This window comes from Balaenoptera ricei, chromosome 4 (assembly GCF_028023285.1).
Source record: "Balaenoptera ricei isolate mBalRic1 chromosome 4, mBalRic1.hap2, whole genome shotgun sequence".
Classification (NCBI taxonomy): domain Eukaryota; kingdom Metazoa; phylum Chordata; class Mammalia; order Artiodactyla; family Balaenopteridae; genus Balaenoptera; species Balaenoptera ricei.
The window spans coordinates 10,379,165-10,400,738 of NC_082642.1; the positions used below are offsets into that span (position 1 = coordinate 10,379,165).

General features: G+C 35.6%; 1 long non-coding RNA gene across 1 annotated transcript in view; it reads right to left on the reverse strand.

The window, feature by feature from the left end:
- Positions 1 to 4,366: 4,366 nt before the first annotated feature.
- Positions 4,367 to 21,574, reverse strand: part of LOC132365191 (uncharacterized) — a 201,462-nt gene continuing 184,254 nt past the window's right edge. The window contains exons 2-3 of the long non-coding RNA XR_009503052.1: positions 6,761 to 6,808; positions 4,367 to 4,444 (exon numbers count right to left, since the gene is read on the reverse strand). This is a non-coding gene — a long non-coding RNA (uncharacterized LOC132365191). The remainder of the gene's footprint in view (positions 4,445 to 6,760; positions 6,809 to 21,574) is intronic.

Genomic DNA, 21,574 nt, shown 5'->3' on the forward strand with positions numbered 1-21,574 from the left:
AACAAGTTTAGGGGCTTGGGAGCTCAGGTATCTGTGAATACCTAGGTGTACACTACTCTGCAGTTCAGGAGAGATTTCTGAGCTAAAAATGCAGATTGAGGAATATTTGTTAAGTGGTCATTAAGTCCATGGTATATGACAAAATTGTGATGAGAAAAAGCTAGAGAACAAAGAGAAACAGAAAAAATAAAAAGAGAGAAAAAGAACCCAAGGAAAGAAATAGAGAAGTAATGGACATAGATGTATGAGAAGAACCAGGGGATAAATTACTTATACAGTAAATATATCCACCTCCCTGTTTCTAGTTTGAAATCTTCGGAAAGTAAGTGTATGTGTAATGGGGAAGAACAAATCTGACTCCATATTAGATCTGTTCTATTGCTTGTGCTTAGTCATGCTGGCTCTGCACCTTTTGTAAAAGAATGTTGCCTATAGCCTGAAATACACAAGGTAGCCTATTCTCAGGGCTCTGACCTTTAACAGTCCATTCATATAGAGATATAAAGTTGCAGAACAGAGAATAGCATTTGTTTTATTGGAGGTTTACAGGAACATCATGACCTGACCTACAAGGACAGCTGCAAGAACAAAGGATTCGGACACCAGGAAGTTTGCAACAACTAACCACTCCCCTCCCTCACCTTGCCTTTAAAAGTGCTTTGCTGAAACCCTTTGAGGAGTTTGGGGTTTTTTGGGCATGAGCCGCGTGTCTCCTTGCATGGCTCTGCAATAAACCTTTCTCTGCTCCAAACTCCGCTGTTGGCCTCGCTGTGACTCAGGCACAGGAACTTGTGTTCAGTAATGTATGTTTCATATAGTTAGATGTTTCAATTGTTCAGAATAGAAATGTAAAAAGAAAATTAATTTTCTTAGAGGGCATGAAATATTATTACCAACAACTCTGGTACCCATTGACTCCTGATTTTACCTATAGGCAAAGTATTTTTTTTTACTTGACATTTGTATAGTGTATTATTGTATATAAAGTTTCTTCATATGTATCCAGCTTATTATTATTTCTTACAACAAGCCTGTAAGATAGGAATTATTTCCAAATGGAGAAACCCAAGATTCAAAGCCCAAGTAACCAATCCAAGAAAAGTTGCCAGGACTGACTGAGTCCCATGTTGCATCTACCAATATTATACTCAGAGTCCAAAGAGTAAAAATCTTTCATTCATCCAAAACAACTGACCTTCTTGAAAAACCAGCCTGATTTGCATGTTGGCAACTCCATGCGTTGCTTAAATTGCATCTTTAGGATTTAGTCTTTTGACATAGACAATAACTTTTCAGCCGAAATGACACTTGGACAATAACACAATATACCACGAGGCTTAAGGAGACCTATTGAAGACTCACCATATTATTACAAAGACCCTTTAAAATTTCGAAGAACTCAAGTGAAGTGTCAGCCTAACCCAGAAATCTTAGTAAAGCAGAGTAAAATGACCATACATGACTGGGCATAGTCATGAAATTCTCATGAGAATTTGTGACCAATCAGCTTGCAAAGTATGGAGAAATAAGGCGAACATTTTATCTTCCACTGAAGAGAAAACCCCACATTTCTGGTGCTGTTTGTCATGTCCCAATTTCTAAGTACTCTACCTTTAGGACTGGCCAAAGCCATGACCTCAGTGGCTAGTCCTGAAGTCTTCAAAGGAAATGCTCCCATGACAGAACCCACAGATTCTGAACTCACCCATCCCTCCAGACTCTCAGTCTGATGGACTCCAGTATCCCCTGCTGTGTGACAACATCTGACTGACCGTGGATAGCCTCTGGTTTCAGCTTTGCTACTATCATTTCGGTGCTGACAGCTCTTCGCTAAGCAACCCAAAATCAACTCTGCCGTCTGAAGAGCCTGGACTCAGCCCAGCATTCTGGAGAGGTTGAGGAGTAGAGGCAACCAAATCAGGCTACTGCTGCCAGGGCACCAAACTTTCCCTTCACTGACATAATTCTAATTTGGTTAGGATTTTTTTGTAACACTTTTGTGCCACTATATAGTTGTTTTTAAGACAAATTAAATATCCATTTTTGTGTAATCCAGACTTTGAAATTATAGATCACTTGAAAAGAACAAATACAAGAATCCTATTCACATTATGGTAAGATGAGTGTGTATGGTTAGAGACGAAATCTTCTGAGCATTGAAAGAAACTATTTTTTGCTTCAGTTACTTGCATCTTCTCTTAAAATTAACTTTTAAGTCATCAAATTTCAGAACGCATGTGAATTTTTTTTTTTTTTGGAGTAAAATAACACAGCAGATTCATTGAATAAAGTCAATTCAGTAATTGTGTGTGTCTTACCAATATCTCCAAAGACATCTTTTTAACGAAAGGCAATGGGGTTAGAAGAAAATCCATTGTTTCAAAGAGAAATAGTCTCTTAAACCCTGCTAAGCATCAATTACTATTCACAGTATTGTCTAAACAGAAAGAAATTTCTTGACTCAATACGGCTCCTTGAAAAGTTTCCATTAGAAAGTATTTTGCACTACTACACATGGAATATTTGAGCCAAATCTTCTATATCAACTACACAGTCATTTAATAGCTTTTATTGGAAGAATCTTTTATGATTATTTTAAGATCTTTGTATAATTATATGGAAAATTTGTATTCAGCCAGGAAAATTTTACCTTCTCCTTAATCCACCATTTTAATAGAAATATTTCCTCTAGCAATTATTTCTTCTTATTATTTCTATCTGTATTAAAATTTTCCAAGCTTAAAATTTAGTAGAGGATGAAATTAAAAGTACTATCAATATCTAGTGATCTGAAAATGACCTTATACTTCTAAACTAATTTTCCTAGGCTCTGCATTAATTATTGTGTGCATTCACAGTCATAGCTATAGACAGAATGTCTGCTAGTGTCCACAGCAGGATAAGACAATTAGAAAATCTATGAATTCTTCTCCTGTTTATACTTCAATTTCAAAGGTTAAATGTTTTTTTTTAAAGATATTTTATGTGTGGTTCAGAGATGTTTCTATATGGCAGTGTCGATTGGTTTTCTTCTTGATATGAAATATAGGTGTATGAAAATCAAATATGCACAAGGAAACCAAACATGGTTTCATTTATCACATGGCAATGAACATTACAGAGACCCTGGAATAAATAAATAATTCAATCTACTCCACTTAAAATACGTTTATGACCTGTCTACATTGTGCAAGGCTCTATACTACCTTTGTCAAGCTTAAATCTAGTAAGCAAACCTGACATACACACAAACACACACAACATACACATCTAATGCACAGAGTTAGACTTGTGGAGGGTGTGTTCAAGGGCAAAGACACTGTACACTTTGCCTCAGATATAGGCAGGGCTGATCCTTCATGGGCGGGCACCAGCACAGCAGTCCTACTTGTTTAAATGGTGAAGCATTTCCATACTGGAGTACCCTCCTTCACCTTGGCTGCCGAAGCCCCTCCCCCAACTTTCCCAAGGTTTAGAAACAAAAGGGGTGAAACTGGCCCAGCATGAGATCCTGCAGGTTGCACTGTGGGGACTTCTGTTCTTTCTAGTTGGTTGGTTCCTGGTGGTTGGAAGCCAGCTGCCCACTAGTCTGATCTCTTGAGTACCCACCCTGAGAATAAGGTATAGGTGCCCACAGATAAAAGAGGTGAATTGGAAGCAGATCAAAAATGAATGTGTTGGAAACGTCATCTGAAAACTAGTCCTTAAGCCTGGGATCCAAACCTCAAATGCTACAGGATTTAAGCAAATAAAATAAATCAGCCAGAGGACAACTGTGGCAAACTGGAGGGTGTGTGCCCCGTAGAAGTTGCTGCTCCCCAGCCCAGTGTTATGAAATCATCTGATCTTTCAAGTGACACTAGACATCTGAATCTGTATGTGAAATCTATTGATTTCTAATTAATTCAAGAAAGAAATAAAAACCTGGGCTTCCCTGGTGGCAGTGGTTGGGAATCCGTCCGCCAATGCAGGGGACATGGGTTCGAGCCCTGGTCCGGGAAGATCCCACATGCCGTGAAGCAACTAAGCCAGTGCATCACAACTACTGAGCTTGTACTTTAGAGCCCATGAGCCACAACTACTGAGCCCATGTGCCACAACTACTGAAGCCCGCACGCCTAGAGCCCGTGCTCCGCAACAAGAGAAGCCACCGTAATGCGAGGCCTGCGCACCACAACGAAGAGTAGCCCCCGCTCGCCGCACCTAAAAAGAAAGCCCGCGCACAGCAACGAAGACCCAACGCAGCCAAAAATAAATAAATAAATTTATAAAAAAAAAAAAAGAAAGAAAAGAAAGAAATAAAAACCAAAACTAAAACACTGGGTGAGTTAAACCACATATGTCTATGAGTGTGATTCACCTTGAAGTCCATTAGCTTGCAGCTTCTGATTTCAAATCTTCATTCTTCTCTGATGAGGTGTGAACCTGTGCTTTCTCTTTTGACCTAAACAGTGCAAGTAGAAAAATCAGTGTTTTATGGCTGTTGTAATTTCATCAGTTCACAACTCCTGCCCACACAGCTGGTCCATTACCAGGAAATCTACTCTTTGGGAACAGAAGACCCTTTAGAAGTTAAAGGGACTCCCTACCATCCTTCCTTATCTCTTCCTCATTTCCTCTTTCCCTTCCCCCACCTCTAGATCATTAAACTGTCTAGAAGGAATAATGCCTGGAAGTTTATCAACTAATTAAATTATTAAATAAATTATTACTTATTAATTAAATTATTAAATTAATTATTAATTAGATTGTTTGTTGGATTAATTTTTGTGACTATGGCAGAGTGATAAAAAGTACCAGGGGAGGGACTTCCCTGGTGGCACAGTGGTTAAGAATCCACCTGCCAGTGCAGGGGATACGGGTTCGAGCCCTGGTCTGGGAAGATCCCACATGCCGCAGAGCAACTAAGCCCATGTGCCACAACTACTGAGCCTGGGCTCTAGAGCCCGCGAGCCACAACTGCTAAGCCTGTGTTCCACAACTACTGAAGTCTGTGTGCCTAGAGCCCATGCTCTGTAACAAGAGAAGCCACCGCAATGAAGAGCCCACGTACTGCAATGAAGAGTAGCCCCTGCTTGCTGCAACTAGAGAAAGCCCGCGCACAGCAACGAAGACCCAACGCAGCCAAAAATAAATAAATAAATAAATAAAATTTATATTAAAAAAAAGTACCTGAGGATAGGACATAACATATCCTCTAGGTAGGTTCCTGAATGAACAGTGAATAAATGAATGAGGTACCTGTAGGTGAACAGGCATCCCTGGATGGGCAAAGAGGGAAGACAGAGAATTTAGCTAAGCCAAAGACTTGATACCAGTCCTATCTGATCAACAGTTATGGTGTATGAATAACAGGAGCTGTTCTTTATTGCCTGCTGGTTCTGTTCCAATTACTGGGTAAAGTGCATTTATAACAATGGTTTCTTTAATCCCTATACTTAACTTTAGGAAGATACTATCATCCCCATTTAATGGAGGTGGAAATGGGAGCTAAGGGAGAGTAAGTAATGTGCGCTGCTTTCAACAGCATGTCAGAACTGAGCTGTAAGTCAAGTTCTAGTCTAATTTCAAAGCCTGTGTTCTTAACCAATTCTGTTTACTGCCTCCCTCCCAAAGGAAGAGAATACACCTCTAGTCTGATGATTTAAGATATTCAAGGAGTTCCCTCCATCAAAAGTATGGAAACTAGTGAAGAGTAGTGCTTGACAGAGGGAAAGAAAGAACCCACATATTTGGTTTGGGAGAAAAAGCCATGGGAGAAGGAAGAAAGGAAAAGAGGCAGCAGTCTTGGATAGAGAGGAAAAGTGGGAGAGGTGAGAGATAATTAGTTGGGGGGGTGGGGGAGAGAAGAGAGAATTCTTTCCTCCTAGGAGAGTAGAAATACTAACAGAGCAAGCTGGGGAGGCGAGCAAGTGATAACGGAGGGACATGATAAGAGGGAGTGTGGTGGTGACAGTAAAAGGATGCAGTTAACTTGGCCCTGACCAGGAGCTGTGCTAACGGGCTCTGTTGAGACTACTACCAAACAGCTGTTCAGAGAGCTTCAACAGCCTCAGAATTGCTCTGCCACCCCAAGGGGCGCCCAGCCCCAATTCCCGAATTGCAAGGTTGGAGGATCCATTCAGTTATCTCCTTTTCATTTTCTTATCTAAATCAGCCTGCTGAGGAAAGATTGGTTCAGGAGGGAATATACTTGCGCTTTGAGAAATGGAATTAAGATATGTCTCTTTCCAACTATATTGAAAACTAAAAGAGAAAAAGTGTATTTTTGTGAAGTCGCTTTTCCTATATATTTAACATTAGAGTTATATTTAACATTAGAGTCTGTTATCATTCTAAATTATTCATCTGCTATTTCATCTTAATGCTCTGCTAATCTTTGGTTGAAATCTCTAAAATCCAATGACTGTGATTAGTATGTTTTCAGATGCCATTGTAGGTAGGAAGCAATATTTGGACTCTGGATTTCACACAGAGAAAATGACATAAAACAAAACAAACTCATACTCCATCAAGTTTTGGCTTAAATTTTACAGGACATCGTCACTAATGCATTCTGCCAATAAATACCAGATGTTCTGTTAAAAACCACCACAACAAAAAAATGTGTCTGAGTATCTTCCTAGAGTATGGCTGGATATCCAAAGCCAGACTTTGGTGAGAGAATTCAGAGATCATGCAGAAATTTGAATTCAGAAATGCTCCCCTCATAACCATGGTGTCGTTCTAAGCAAGTCAACCAGAAATTATATTCTCTTACCCATAAATTTTATGCAGTTGCTGTTCATGGAGGGTATTCTTTTGTTCACTGAAACAGAAATAAGATGTAGATTTAGGATATGGTTTCAAAAACATATACTTCCTGTGGAAATGGAAATATTTAAATATAATATTGAATACTTTACATTCAATCAATTCTGAAAATCATTTCACAGAATTGGTCCTAGACATCACTTGGCTCATCTGTCCTTTCCTTAAATATTGTGATGTGTGTGTCTGTGTGTGTGTGTGTGAATTTACATTGTGTGACCACTCGAGGGTCAACATTAGGTTAATATTATCAAGAGCTCTAAGAATGTTCTCGTCCCTAGTATGTTTTGCACATTTCATGAACTTTACATCAGTGGTCATACTAACAAGAGATACTCATCACCTCTAGGCATCTAACAGTGCAGCATAGTGCCCAGGAAGAAGGGCTCTGGCATTAGAAAACCAAGCTCCTCCGCTCACTAACTGTCTGAATGTAGGCAATCTCCCAAGCCTTGATTTCAACATCTGTAAGATACAATGACAGTTGTAAATCACCTCAAAAGTTATCATGAGATTCAAATGAACTGATGCATACAACAGGCACACAGTATGCTTTTTACTAGGCACCTTTTAACACGTTTTAGCTTTTCAAAATTATTACCAGTAGAAATAATAGTGAACATGAAAATCTTGCTGGAAGAGTTAGTACACCAACTCAAATTTAAACCGATGTTGAAATGACTATCATATATTTAGGAATTGCAGGAGAGCAGAGGGGGTGAGAATATCAGCCCCTGAAACAGCCATGAAAAAAATGCTAGAGGAATTGAACACCCACCCTCATGAGTGTTATTACCTGTCGTTTACTAGATTTTTTTACTAGATTTTTCTTTTAATGACCGAAGAACGGTTTTTTCCTCATGATTTTATCAGGAAGTTGGTAGAAAAGAAAGAGCATGACCTTTAAAGACATGCAGATCTATGTTTGATTCTCAAACTGTATAACCCATCATCATCAACACTTGAACAGATTACCTCTCTGAGGCTCAGTTTCTTTCCCTATAAAATGGGTATGAGATTAACCATCTCACAAACTTCCCCCAGAATTGAGTAATCAAGTGTCTAGTCCCATTCCTGGCATGCAGTAGGCATTCAAAAAATGTAAATTGCTTTCCCTTGCCCCATCCTTTTCCAGCATGAATAGGTGAGACTATAAGACGAGTCTCCACCCAAGCTAATGTTTCCCCTACCTATGGTTTAACTCAATAATATTACAATAAAAGTACATATAAAGGTTATCATTTTATGCCAGTTATAAAGAACTTACTACTGATAAGGCGCACAATTCTAATTTCTATGTAGTCATTTGGTCGTGATCCCACATGCTCTCTACTGCACCAGGCATATTATTAATGTATTTAAGGCAAGCCACAGTGTCAAGTTAAACAAATGTAAACACCTGCATATAGAGCTTTGCCTCACTAAACTGTTGGTGAATGGCTTCCTAAGTAAATGTTAGATTCCCTTCCATTCCTGGTATGCCTTTGCTTTCAAGACAGAGCTCTCAGGAGTTGAAATATCTTGTCTCTTTTTCCTGTCCATGACTTTAAGCAAACCACCAGCTACAAAACTTCTTAAAGTTCTTTCCCCTACATTATGCTTTAATTCAGAATCACTGATAGATGAACTTCTTCTATCCTGGCACTTAGATTTAATTAAGCAATGAAGCTCTTAAAAAGGGGCCGCCTTGCTAGTCTTGAAGCAGGCCTCCAACCGTCTCTTCTACCACTTTCTCAGCTTCTATAAATCTTTTCTCTTTTCTCCATCAGAAACCCAAAACTTGGAGAAACAGTCAAATTATTTGCACCTAATCAATGTAAATTTTTATTCAGACGCTTTGATGTCACTTTCATTCAAGAAGGTTGGCAATTAAGTAACTCAATCATCTAATTGACTTTCCCTTTCCTCCTTTATATGTATTCAATTACTTGAATCACTCTTTGACCAAATCATGAATTTTTATTATCTGCATTCTTCTGCCATCATTACTTATTTCCTAACGTGGCCATTCCCTTTAAGAAATTTTTTTTTAATGAATATTTTCTCAAAAAGTTTTAAAATATAGTAAACCTCGGAGTAACGTAGTTTCTTTGTAAGTAAAATTTAAATTTTTCCTTAGGAGAATTGTGTCAATTAACCATTAAGGCATCTTTTTTTATAGGAAAGAATACAGATATCCTCTCATTTTATAGACTACTACTGATCAATAAAATAATCCAGTTTATGGCGGTAATGTAAACAAATTTAAGGGAAAATACAATGATGGATTAGAAGATGGAAGAGTAATAGGGTGACAAAATTACTCCATGATATATTAGAGATATAATTAGAAATGTGAAGGCTATATTTTTTAAAAAATTCTTAACTATGTACACCAATAATGTTGGAATTACTTATATAACGTTGACATCCTGGAAAAGAGGAAAAGACCTTAGTTGGCAGATATTGTTTCCACAGGCTTAAATCTCTTTTAATTTGATTATCATTAAAGAGACTAGTACATAAAGCCCACTTGGTCATCTCTAGAGAGGAGGTGCCGCATGAAAGTTCAGCTGTATATGGTAAACAGTTGCATGTCAAGGCAGTATTAGCCCCATACACATTATTTGTGGAGTGTCCAGAACCCAGTTGAGCTATGGGGCCGTGAAGTTTTGATAGCTTTCCCCTCACTGTTAGTCTGACAGAATATAGTAAAGGTAAAACGTGAATTATAGCAATGACTATGGTCTGCCATAATTTTAAAAGTTCAGTATATCAACAGGGAAAAAGACAAACACAAAAATAGGTTAAGGAATTTCAATAGCTTCTTGTTGAGATGAAATTTTTCCTCTCTTATGATACTAAAAGCACATCTTTAAAAATCCACAAGAAAATATTGAGAAATGCACACTTACCAGAAAGACTTATAATGACGATTTCAACAATTAAAAAACTAGGCTAAATTATGACTTTTTCAGGATATCTGTATATATGAACTAAATATAGACCTTATACAGAAACTTTTTCTCTTCTACTTTCTCCTTTTATAATGTCCAGCAGGCCTTCAGCCTCTATACTCTGATGAGAGGTACCAAATTTGTCACACTGTAACTTTGAGTTAAAAGTACATTGGCCTATTTTTCTGAACACAAAACTGGGACATATAGTCTGACAAAAGATTATGTGACTCTTCCAGTGAAAGAGGTAGTCTGGAAGAAATGTCAGACACCAAAAATATAGGAGATTCTAAGATGTTTCAATAATTTTTGGTGATAGAGATAGAACATTTAGAATCAGGGCTGCCCCAGAAAATTCACAATAGTAGAGTGTGGTCAGTACCCTGCTTTTGAATATCTTTTTCTTCAGTGTTTTAGTACCCACCCTACTTCTAGATTGTCTAATGAGGTCCCACAGTACCTCATGGAATGTTGAAAAACCCATGTGTTGTGCAAACTAGAGCTGGTGGTTGAACAGGCAGTACACCCTCTGCTAGGTCAGCTTGGCAATATTCACCAGGGAATATTCACAGGGACTGGAGCAATAGAGGAGATCCAGTTCCCCCAGAGCTTATTACATTCTAGGGCAGTGCAGGATAGCGAAGGTATTTGCCATATCAGGTTTCCTAACTCTGGAAGCAAAAGCTACACTACTAGCATGATGACAGGGGTCAGTGGTCGGGGCTGGGATTCAAGCCTTACAGTTGATCAGGTCTTTTAGTTATCTATTACTGCATAAAAACATATTGTATTATATATACCTCATGATTTCATGAGTTAGAAATGCAGTCAAGTCTCAGCTACGTGATTCTTCTGTTTAATGTGGCACTGACAGAGCTTGAGTTGTATTCAGCTGGCAGATGTGCTGATCTGGAGGGTCTAACATGACTTCACTCACATATCTGGTTCCTTGGCAAGGACAGTGAGGCCGATTGTGTTGACCAGGACATCCAAACATGGCCTCTCCCTAAGGAGAACACGGCAGCCTCAGGGTTGACAGACATTTTTACATGGTGTCTCTGGACTCCAAGGGTGAGTGTTCTGGGAAAGAAGGACAAAACTTCATGGCTTTTCATGACTCAGCCTTGGAGATCACATAGTGTCATGTCTGCTCTACTCTATTGGTAAAAGCAGGCATGGTTCCACGCAAGTTGGGGCCTAGATCCAGCCCCCTGATGGGAAAATGTCATAGATTTGGGCCACGTTTGTAAATGACAGCACCAGGATTGAATGACTAACCATAGGGACATAGACTAATTTACTAGAGCTTTGCAAGGGGACTTTTTCTCTGGGCGGCCAACCTATAGATAAGACACTTGAAAAAGTTAACTTTTACATCTTACCATGCTTCTCAATCAGAATCTATTGCTTTCGATATTTGTACATATTCTTAAGGAAAATGTAAAAGTATTACTACTAAAATAAAGAACTAATGTAACATTATAAATAATCAAGTAAAATACCCACCCGCCCACGGCCTTACCCATCTAGTCACTGGAGCCCAACATGTCTTATATACTACAAACTGCTTGTCAGTGTTCATTCTTTTCCTTCTCTCTATGTCAGATGCTCTCTCTTGATTCTCTTCACTCATCTAAATCAGTCATTCATCAACACACAGGGTAAATCCCATGAGGCTTTCCCTAGCACTAACGGTGCACCATAATACAGTTTCTTTCACTGTAAAATCTTTTACTGTTTGTACCAATCATTTGACTTCCTTTTACTGTTAAGTGTTTAGGTCTACATTTTCTGACTCCTCAGCTACGGTGTAAGCTCCTGGACAGCAAGGATTGTTGTTGTATCCTTCACAGTGTCTAGCACACTGATTGCTGACTAATTCAGTAATTAATTCACTGATAGACTATTCTTCATAGACTATAGGAATTCTGTTGTTTATAAATAGCTGTTAAAAATGAGTTTAAGAGAGTATTCTATGATCCTGGTTTGAGAACATGCCAACTTTTGCATTTGGAGAAACTTCTAGATAAGAGACAATGATTCTATATAAAATGAGAATAGACTCATTCTATAGAATGAAAGACTAAGCTGAGTGAATAAAAGCTGCTCTAGGTAATAAGACAGCTATCATTTCTTGGAGTGTAACTTTGGACCTCAGCTTCTTCATCTGTTAAACAAAAATAATTGTACCTACCTTACAAGAAAGATTGTTTTAAGAATTAAATGAGATAATACCTGAAAATGTTTACAGAGTGGCTGGGACTTTGTAAGTCCCAATAAATTAGGATAGCAGCAACTGTTTCAGGAGAAAGTGTAATTGTTGATTTCATTATCAGTATTATCATGTCCTCTGAAATTTTGGCATAAGAAATCTCAAAATACCTATCCTGCCACTTTATTTTCTTTAAGTGAAATGACTCTCCAGAGATTTGAGAGCACATTGGCTATTTAAGCTTTTTTTCCATAAATTGGCAGCAGAATATATGCATTAAGAGCTCAGGCTCAGGAGTCAGATTCACCTGAGTTAAAATCCCAGTTCCAAGGGTCTCCTTAGCTCTGTGACTGGGCATGTTTCTGAATTTCACTTTGCCCCAGTTTATTCATCTGTAAAATGGAAGTAATGATACTATTTATCTATTTTTATTATTAATAATTATTATTAGAGTACAATTAGCAGGAGATCAATGTTCCACATGGCCCAGATGAATTTTGGTAGAGAATTTCTTCCACTCTTTAAATATGGAAAAATAAAATTTAGAGTTTAAGAGAAAGTTCAGAAGTAATCTATCTTAGGTTTTCAACCATACCAAAATGCTTTATAAATACCATCCATAAATGATTATTCAGACTTCCATGGAAGAAAATCACTACCTCATTCCAGCTTGATATAACTTAAATTGTTTCTTATTAAATCTAATTTTATGTCCATATAATCTCACATTTTATCCTTCTCTATCGTACACAGAAGAATGTAAAATCCTTTTTTCTATTCAGTTAATTATTTAAGATTATTATCACATAATCCAAGAGTCTTCCATTTTTCTTTTCTTCCAGTGGCTCCTCATATGCCCTGATCCATATAATGTTTTCTATCCTGTTGTCTCACCACCAGATTGATTCTACAATCATTTTAGTGGGAACCAGAAATGAAGACAATAAAATAGGCATGCAGGGTAGAGTCAGGGTATTACCTCCTTGGTTCTAGGGACCGAAATTCTATTGAATGCAGCCCAACTATTGACTTAATTGTCAATTCAATCATGCCATTGTCTAACACAGTGTTTTCTTCCAGGCTACATCAAAGACTGTGAAACTTTATAATAAATTTATATTGGGTGATTATTATACATAATTTAAAAATTTTTATTATATTACATAAAATGAAAAATATATTTCCAGTTCCAGTCCATAAAGGTACATGTGGTCACAGAATTTATTCCATAAAACAAAGGGACCAACAGAAAAAAATTCTATAGACTATCCATTTCAATAATATTTTAAAGACATCCACAGTAAAAAAAAAAAAACAATAAAAAACTTACGAAATAACATTATATGGGATATTCTATTTAACTTGTCTATATCATATGACAAGAAAAATATTTTAATGGAGGATTTATATTTTCAGCCTAACATGACAAGTTATTAGTGTAAATGCTGATTTTTTTAAATGATAAAGTTAAGTTACATGACATTTTCAACTAAAATTGAGAAGATAATTCTTAGCAGCTTTCCTTATTGACCTGGTAAAAAATTTTGGTCCTAGCTAACTTACTAACTTGTACTGTTCAAATACAAACTTATTTGAACAGTAAGAGGAGATTTTTAATCAAAATAATTCAGTGGCCCATCATGACAATGAAAGTAGTAGTATGGGTTATTTCTTCCCACTCTTTCCCTCAACCTACCTTTGATTAAGTATTTAAACTTTATATCAGGTATTTAATCATGTGTAATACAAAAAAGTTATAGACTGTAGGCAATTCAGAAAGATTAAACTAGTAGTCAAAGTGTTTTTGGTTTTAAAAATACAGTAATAAAGAAAAGGAATAACAAATAGGAATAAAAATATTAAAGAATATTCTCAGAAAGAATATTAAAGAATATAGGAAGAATAACAAATTTTAGACTAGGAAGAGATTCTAATTCTGGTTTTTATTCTTAGTTTAGGTTGATTAGCAGTTCTGGAGTTATTCAAAGACACCTTTTACATTTCTATTTTAGAGTAATCAAATATCAAAAATGTTAAAAGTCCTGGGTCTAGCAAAGTGTGGCCATGTTTAAAGGTGTGTAGTGAAGACCTTTTAAACCAAAAATTATGCTTAGATTAACACTGCTTTGGAGACCACATCTTACTTTCTACATGCTATCACTGATACTTTGCAGAAGATTAACATAACAGCCAGAAGAACCAGTTAGAAATTAATAAAATATAGGCCCAAACACCAAAAAAAAAAAATAAAACGCACAAAAAACCCCAATAATTTGAAATGTTAACTTCATAGTGTTATCTTTTCTGATTGATCTGTTTTCTCATTCCTCTCTGAAAAGAGTATTCTTTGCTTGGATGTATGCTAAACATTAGGATGCTGTCTAATTTCATTGTGATAAAGGCTGATTGTATCACTAATTATCCTACCTAAAAAAGAACACCGTTGAGTCAGGAAGACATGATATAACAGGGTGTTGTAGGTATTCTTTGTGTTTAAATATCCAATCTGTGTTTCACTGAAAAGAAATCCAAATGATATAGTACCACATTATCTACCAAGCTTCAGAACAAAATAATGCAACCCAATTTAAACAACCAAATACAGTTTTGAATATCATAATTTTTTCATATTGCATCTCATTTTATTTATTATTAACAAGATTTCCTCATTAAGATTATTTACCAAAATAAATTTAGAATGCCCACTTCATGTAATTTTCTTCTTGGCAACTAGAATGCATAGTTGTAGAATTCAAAACTTTTGTGTTATTTTCGTATTCATTTAGGCAATCTGAGTGTGTTAAAATATGCAAAGGATATCTATCTTCTACAGAATTAGAAAGTAGTGCGGTTTCCTTCACTCATAGAGAATGCTTTAGTAAGTAGATACTTTCTCATCTGTGTCCTCTTTTCCTTGAGGGCTGAGATTTAATACTCTTTAATAACTTTTCATTGGAAAAGCAAGGAACAAATGGAGGCAGAAAGCAGGTCTGTTAAGACTAACTAGCCAGATTGCCAGAGGATTTTGATTTCAGAATCAGAAGATTTTGTTAAAATTTTGCTCTATAATTTGTTAGATTGATCAGATAGCCTGAAAATTTAGTCAATGACAACTAAATAGAAACAAAAATGATGTGCCTTCTGCTAATTTTAAAGCTAAACTTTAATTTTTAAAATCTAGTCTGTATATTAAGATTTTTAAATCCTTACTAAATTTAGTTATGATAGATTAATTTCTGAAATATTTTTTTAAAAACCCACTATGATTGTGCATTTGTTGACTTTACCTTGTAATTCTGTATCTTTGGCTTTACATGTTTTAAGGTTATGTCATTAGATGAAACACATTCATATTGTATATCTTTTCCCATTCCTTTGTTATAAGTCTTTCTGTATGTTTTGATTTAGCTGTGTCACTGATATACATCTAGAGTCTTTTAGAAAACCAGTGCATCCAAGTTGAAAGTCTTTGACATTTAATAGAAGAATTTAATCTATTTACACTTATTGTACTTACCAATTTGTTTGAATAACATTTTCAGGGAAAAATTTCTGGTCTATAGCAGATGCTCATTAAATATTTGCTGAATATTTGGCCCATATTTTCTCTGATTTTTTTTCCCCTTCCTTTCTAGACTTCTGTTGAACTGAGAGAGTTTTCTTTATTCTCCTTTTTCTTTCCCCCAACACTTTGGAAGTTATGCATTCTATTTCTATTCTTTCAGTAATTTATTACAAAGCCTCAGACAATTATTTTGATGAATAAATTTTACAGATGTTTATTTTAACTGTTAAGACATTATTTTTACACATTTATACCATTTCTAACTATTCCTCAGTGTAATTTACCAAAATAATATCTGTATAAGACAACAATAGACCTGTGTCAGACATAGAAGTATTTGTGAATATAGATATTTAAATATGATATTTATCCATTTTAAGATTAAATCAAATGACTATAAAATAAGAAAACTTAAAAACAAGAGACTCAATGTAAAAATTCTTAAAAGTCCAATATAATACAATGTATTTTACAAAAGAGTATTCAATAAAAACAGAAATGTTTCCTTTTAAACAAAATTTTTTTACAGACTATTAAAATCACCAAGCAGGATGAGGTACCCAATAAATATTTATATCATTATGACCTGGTTTTGATTGTCATTCTCATGAGGCTGCACATAACTATTGACTTGTTACATGACTCAGTTTTTTCATTGATGAAACTGTATGTTTCTTCTGCTGTCAGTGATGTGTAATCAATTCCTGCAGCTTTATTTGTACTGTCTACAGCACAAAAGCAAATTGAGATTAGCATAAATAATTGTAACATCTAACCTTTTGGCTAGCATGAAGCCATACATAGGAAATAAAATAAGATGCTGCAGTGGGAAAGAATCATCCATTCCACAGTGTAGTATTGATGGACAAAACCTATGAAAGTCAAATGAAATAAGAAGTGCCCCTGTTAACTAATGTTCAAGCATACTAATGGAACTCTTACACGTTGGCATTTTTAGAGAGATAATTCATTATACAAATAAACTCAGAAAGAAAAAGAGATATTTTTCTCACTCGCATGGAGAATTTTCATAAAAGTGATATTTTTCCCTGACGGTAGTTGGGTGAAGAGGTGGAAATCTATAGAGTGTATCTTTTCTGACTTTGTGATGGGCAGAATAATGCATCCTCCTCCCCAAAAGATGTCTGCATCCTAATCCCTGTATTCTGTAACATAAGGATATGTTACCTTACATGGCAAAATGTACTTTACAGAGGTGATTAAATTTAAAAAATTTGGAGATTATCCTAGATTATTTTTAATCACAAGGGTTTTTATACATGAACGAAGGAGGTAAGAGTGTCAGAGAAGGAGACATAGCAACTGAAGCAGAGGTCACAGTGATGCAATTGATTGCCTTCAATATGGAAGGGGGTCACAGGCAGGAGGAGGGTGGCACCTAGAAACTGAAAAAGGTAAGGAAACAGATATTCCCCTAGAACTTCTAGAAGGAATGCAGCCCTGCTGACACATTGACATTAGCCCAAGGAGATCCATTTCAGACTCCTGAACTCCAGAATTGTAAAACAGTAATTTTGTGTTGTTTTTGGTAATTTGTTACAGCAGCAATAGAAACTAATACAGACCTCCAGTTGTAAGAAATTCTAAATGAAAAGGAAAAGTCACCATAGGCTGGGAAAAGTAGCAACTGAGGCCCAGAAAGGATAAATAATTTTTCCAGAGTCATCCAGCTAGTTGGTGACAGAACCAGAATTCAAATGTGGATCTTTCTTAACCATTACTCCCTACTATATTACTAAAAACTTGGAACTCTCTCAGTGTAGAATGAGTGAAGCCTATCCAAAGGTAAATGAAAAATTGTTCTTTTCACGGTCAAAGCAATAAGAAAAATTAAGCAAAAATATCTTCTACATAAAAATAAAACATTTTAAAAACCATAAAGGAATCTTAGATTTTTGCACAGCCCTCCAGATAACCCAAACACTAATGATTTTTAAACTACTATTTTACACTGGAGGGGTTCTTGGATGGGACACAATCTGACTGAAAGGAGTCACACACAATGACATTTTCAGGATGAGGAGGCTTTTATGTAAAATGCAATTTTAAATGAATGCACCATGATTACACCCTTGCTAAGAAGAGTGGGATAAAATAAACATTAATGGGGAAGAAACATTCTAGAGCTTAAGCATACATATTTTAATCGTAATAGTGGTAGAAACGCAAAAAGAGAATTTCCAAGAGATAAAAATTATTTTAAAATAGTAAACAATTTTCCCATTTTTTCAATTTTAAATATTCCAGTTTTAACTAAATTGGAACTGGCTGAAAAATGGAGCCAAAAATTGTGATTCAAGGCGTAATTTCTGATGTCCAAATAAAGGTGATCAAACAAAAAGGGGCATGTTAATTATTTTGAGTAACTTCTTTGAAGCCCAGTGGGAGCTGATTAGGTTCTTTTCATATTATTACATTATTTTTTAGCCTCTACTGGGTCCTTACCTGCTCAAAAATTCTTTAATCCTCCTTATTATTTGTTATTCTATGACATTATTGGCAAAAGTCTACCACATTAAGTAGCTAATCCAATGGCTGTCCCCAAAACACTCACCGATGACATTTTCTCCTATTTGACACTGAAGATTGCAGCCATCTGACTATGGTTCCCCCATCTCAAACATTTTCAGTCATATTTGTGCTTTTTTGCCTTCTTGATGCCAGTCTCTGAGAGAGAATTGTTTTCAACGGATGCCAAGCATAATTACTCTATTTTTACTATTGATTGCATTTACTTCACTTTCTCTGAGACATTGTATCATCTTAAAACTATTCTCCTACTTTCTGCCTCCAAAAATTCCCAACTTAAAAAAAAAAAAAAAATAGTAATTAATTGACCTTACCTCTTTAAGTTGCCAGAATTTCTCTTTCTGCCTCGATTTTCTTAGTACACAACTCACTTCAATCTAATTTCAGCCCCTTTTCTCTACTGAAATTACTCTGTCAAACATGACCACTGACCTTCAAAATGCCACCTCTCACGCTCTCTCCAGTCTTTTTTATGTTTGCCTTCCTCACACTATTTTTCTCTATTGCCCATGTTCTCTTTCTTCAAACTGTCATCTAGGCTTTCATAGCCTTAAATTCTATGAATTTCTTTCCACTCCTCTGATTGCTCCTTCTTCTCTCTTTGTCTGGATGGATCCGCCTTTTTTAAACCTACTTTCATAACTATTTCCTCTCTTCCTCACGCACTGCAGCCAGATAGTCTCTTATTCTACGTAAAATGTAATTTTAAATGAATGAATCATAAGTATATCCTTAGTAGGAAGAGTGGTATAAATAAACATTAACAGAGAAAAACTTTCTAGAGCCTAAGTATATGTATTTTAATCAAAACAAAGGTATGGCATTCTTCTATTTTTCTAAAGTTTTTACATTTTATCTAGATTTTTTTGAGTATACCATCATATTATCTGTAAACAATGATAATTTTTCCAATTCCTTATTTCTTTAATTACATTGGCCATTAATTACAGAAAAACTTTAAATAATAATTGTGGAAGTCATGATCTTATGTTTCACCATTAAGCTTTAGTCTTGAAATGTAAATATTTTTATCATCTAAAAAAAAGTATGTTTATTCCTATGTTACTAAAAGATTATTATCAAGGATGAACTAAAATTTATAATTGTGTCTTTTTACGTCTGTGGAGGTGATTAAAAGCTTTTCTTCTTTGAGTGATTAACATGAATTATCTCACATTATTCTTTAAACCGTTCTAAAAGATCAATATTATCTCATTTTGCATAAGAGGACTGAGTTGCTGAGAGATTCAGAGTTACACCAAGGGTACACAACTAAGTCACAGAAAAAAATGGAAACCTATTGTGGATTTAATGGGAGAAAGACAAAAAAAGAAAGGAAGGAAAGAAAGAAAAGAAGGAAGGAAGGAGGGAGGGAGGGAGGAAGGAGAAGGAGGAAGGAATCCTTTATTCAAATGAAATCTAGTATGACAATTCTAAAAAATGGTAAAAGCATAACTGCTCTAGTGAAGTGAGGGTAGGAAGCAGAGCACCCTGATTTTTCAGCCACCCTGAACACTCAGAACATTTTTGGATGCACCTAAACTGAACTCTGAGGAACAGAATCTGAAACCCCAAACATGCTTAACTCATTTATTTATTCTACGATTCTTTATTATAAAAGTTATATATGCATATAAGCTAATTCAAATACTAAAGAACAGTATTAAATTAAATGCAAAAGTATTTTTCACTAACCCCACTTTCACTCCCTAGGCTTAAATACCCTAAACTTTATTCTTTTTTTTTTCTTTTTGAGGTGTAATTGACATATAATATTATATTAGTTTCAAGTGTATGACATACTGATTCAACATTTGTATACATTGCAAAATGACCACCAGGATAAGTCTAGCTACCATCTGTCACCATACAAAGTTAACTTTTAGGATTTATTCTCTTGGCAACTTAAAAGTATGGTCTACAATATTATTGAATAAAATCACCATGCTGTACATTACCTCCCCATGACTTATTTTATAACTGGAAATGTGTACCTCTTGACTCCTTTCACCCATTTTACTCACTCCCCAACCTCCTCCTCTCTAGCAACCATCATTCTGTTCTTTGTATCTGTGATTTTAGTTTTGTTTTGTTAATTTGTTTTGTTTTTAGATTCCACATATAAATGAAATCGTATGGTATTTGTCTTTCTCTGTCTGACGTATTTCACTTAGCGTAGTTCCCTCAAGGTCCATCCATGTTATTGCAAATGGCAAGATTTTATTTCTTTTTTATGACTGAGTAGTATTCCATTGTATATATACCACTTCTTTATCCATTTACCTATCAATGGACACTTAGGTTGCATTCATATCTTGGCTATTATAAATAATGCTGCAATGAACATAGGGGTGCATATATCTTTTCAAATTACTGTTTTGTTTCTTTTTGATAAATACCCAGAAATGGAATTGCTGGATCAGATGGTAGTTCTACTTTTAATTTTTTGAGGGATCTCCATATTGTTTTCCATAGTGGCTACACCAATTTACATTCCCACCAACAGTGCATAAGAGTTCCCTTTTCTCCACATCCTCACCAACACTTGTTATTTCTTGTCTTTTTGATAACAGCCATTCTAACAGGTGTGAAGTGATATCTCACTGTGCTTTTGATTTGCATTTCTCTGACAATTAGTGAGACTGAGCACCTTTTCATGTGTCTGCTGGCCATCTTATGTGTCCTTTGGAAAAATGTCTATTCAGATCCTCCGCCCATTTTTTAATCAGATTGTTTGGGGGTTTTTTGCTATTGAGTTTTATGAGTTCTATATATATTTTGGATATAAAACCCTTATCAAATACATTATTTGCAAATATTTTCTGCCATTCAGTAGGTTGTCTTTTCATTTTGGTGATGGTTTTCTTTGCTGTGCAGAAGCTTTTTAGTTTGATATAGTCCCACTTGTTTATTTTTGCTATCGTTGCCTTTGCTTTTAAAGTCACATCCAAAAATTCATTGCGAAGACCAACATTAAGTAGCTTACTGGCTATGTTTTCTACAGGAGTTTCATGGTTTCAGGTCTTACATTCAAGTTTTAACTCCATTTTGAGTTTGTTTTTGTGTATGGTATAACATAGTGGTTATTTCATTCATTTGCATGTAGCTGTCCAGTTTTCCTAGTACCATTTATTAAAGAGCCTGTCTTTTTCCCACTGTATATTCTTGCCACCTTTGTCATAAATTAACTGACCATATATGCATGAGGTTAATTCTGGGTTCTCTTTTCTGTTCCATTGATCTATGTGTCTGTTTTTATGCCAGTACCATATTGTTTTGATTACTATAGCTCTGTAATTTAGTTTGAAATCAGGGAGAGTGATGCCTCCAGATCTGTTGTTTTTTTCCTCAAGATTGGTTTAGCTATTCAGGATCTTTTCTGATGCCATGTAAATTTTTGAAATGTTTGTTCTATTTCATTTGAACAATTTCATTGTTCAATGAAAAATGTCACTGGAATTTTGATAGGGGTTGCATTGAATCTGGATACTACTTTGGGTA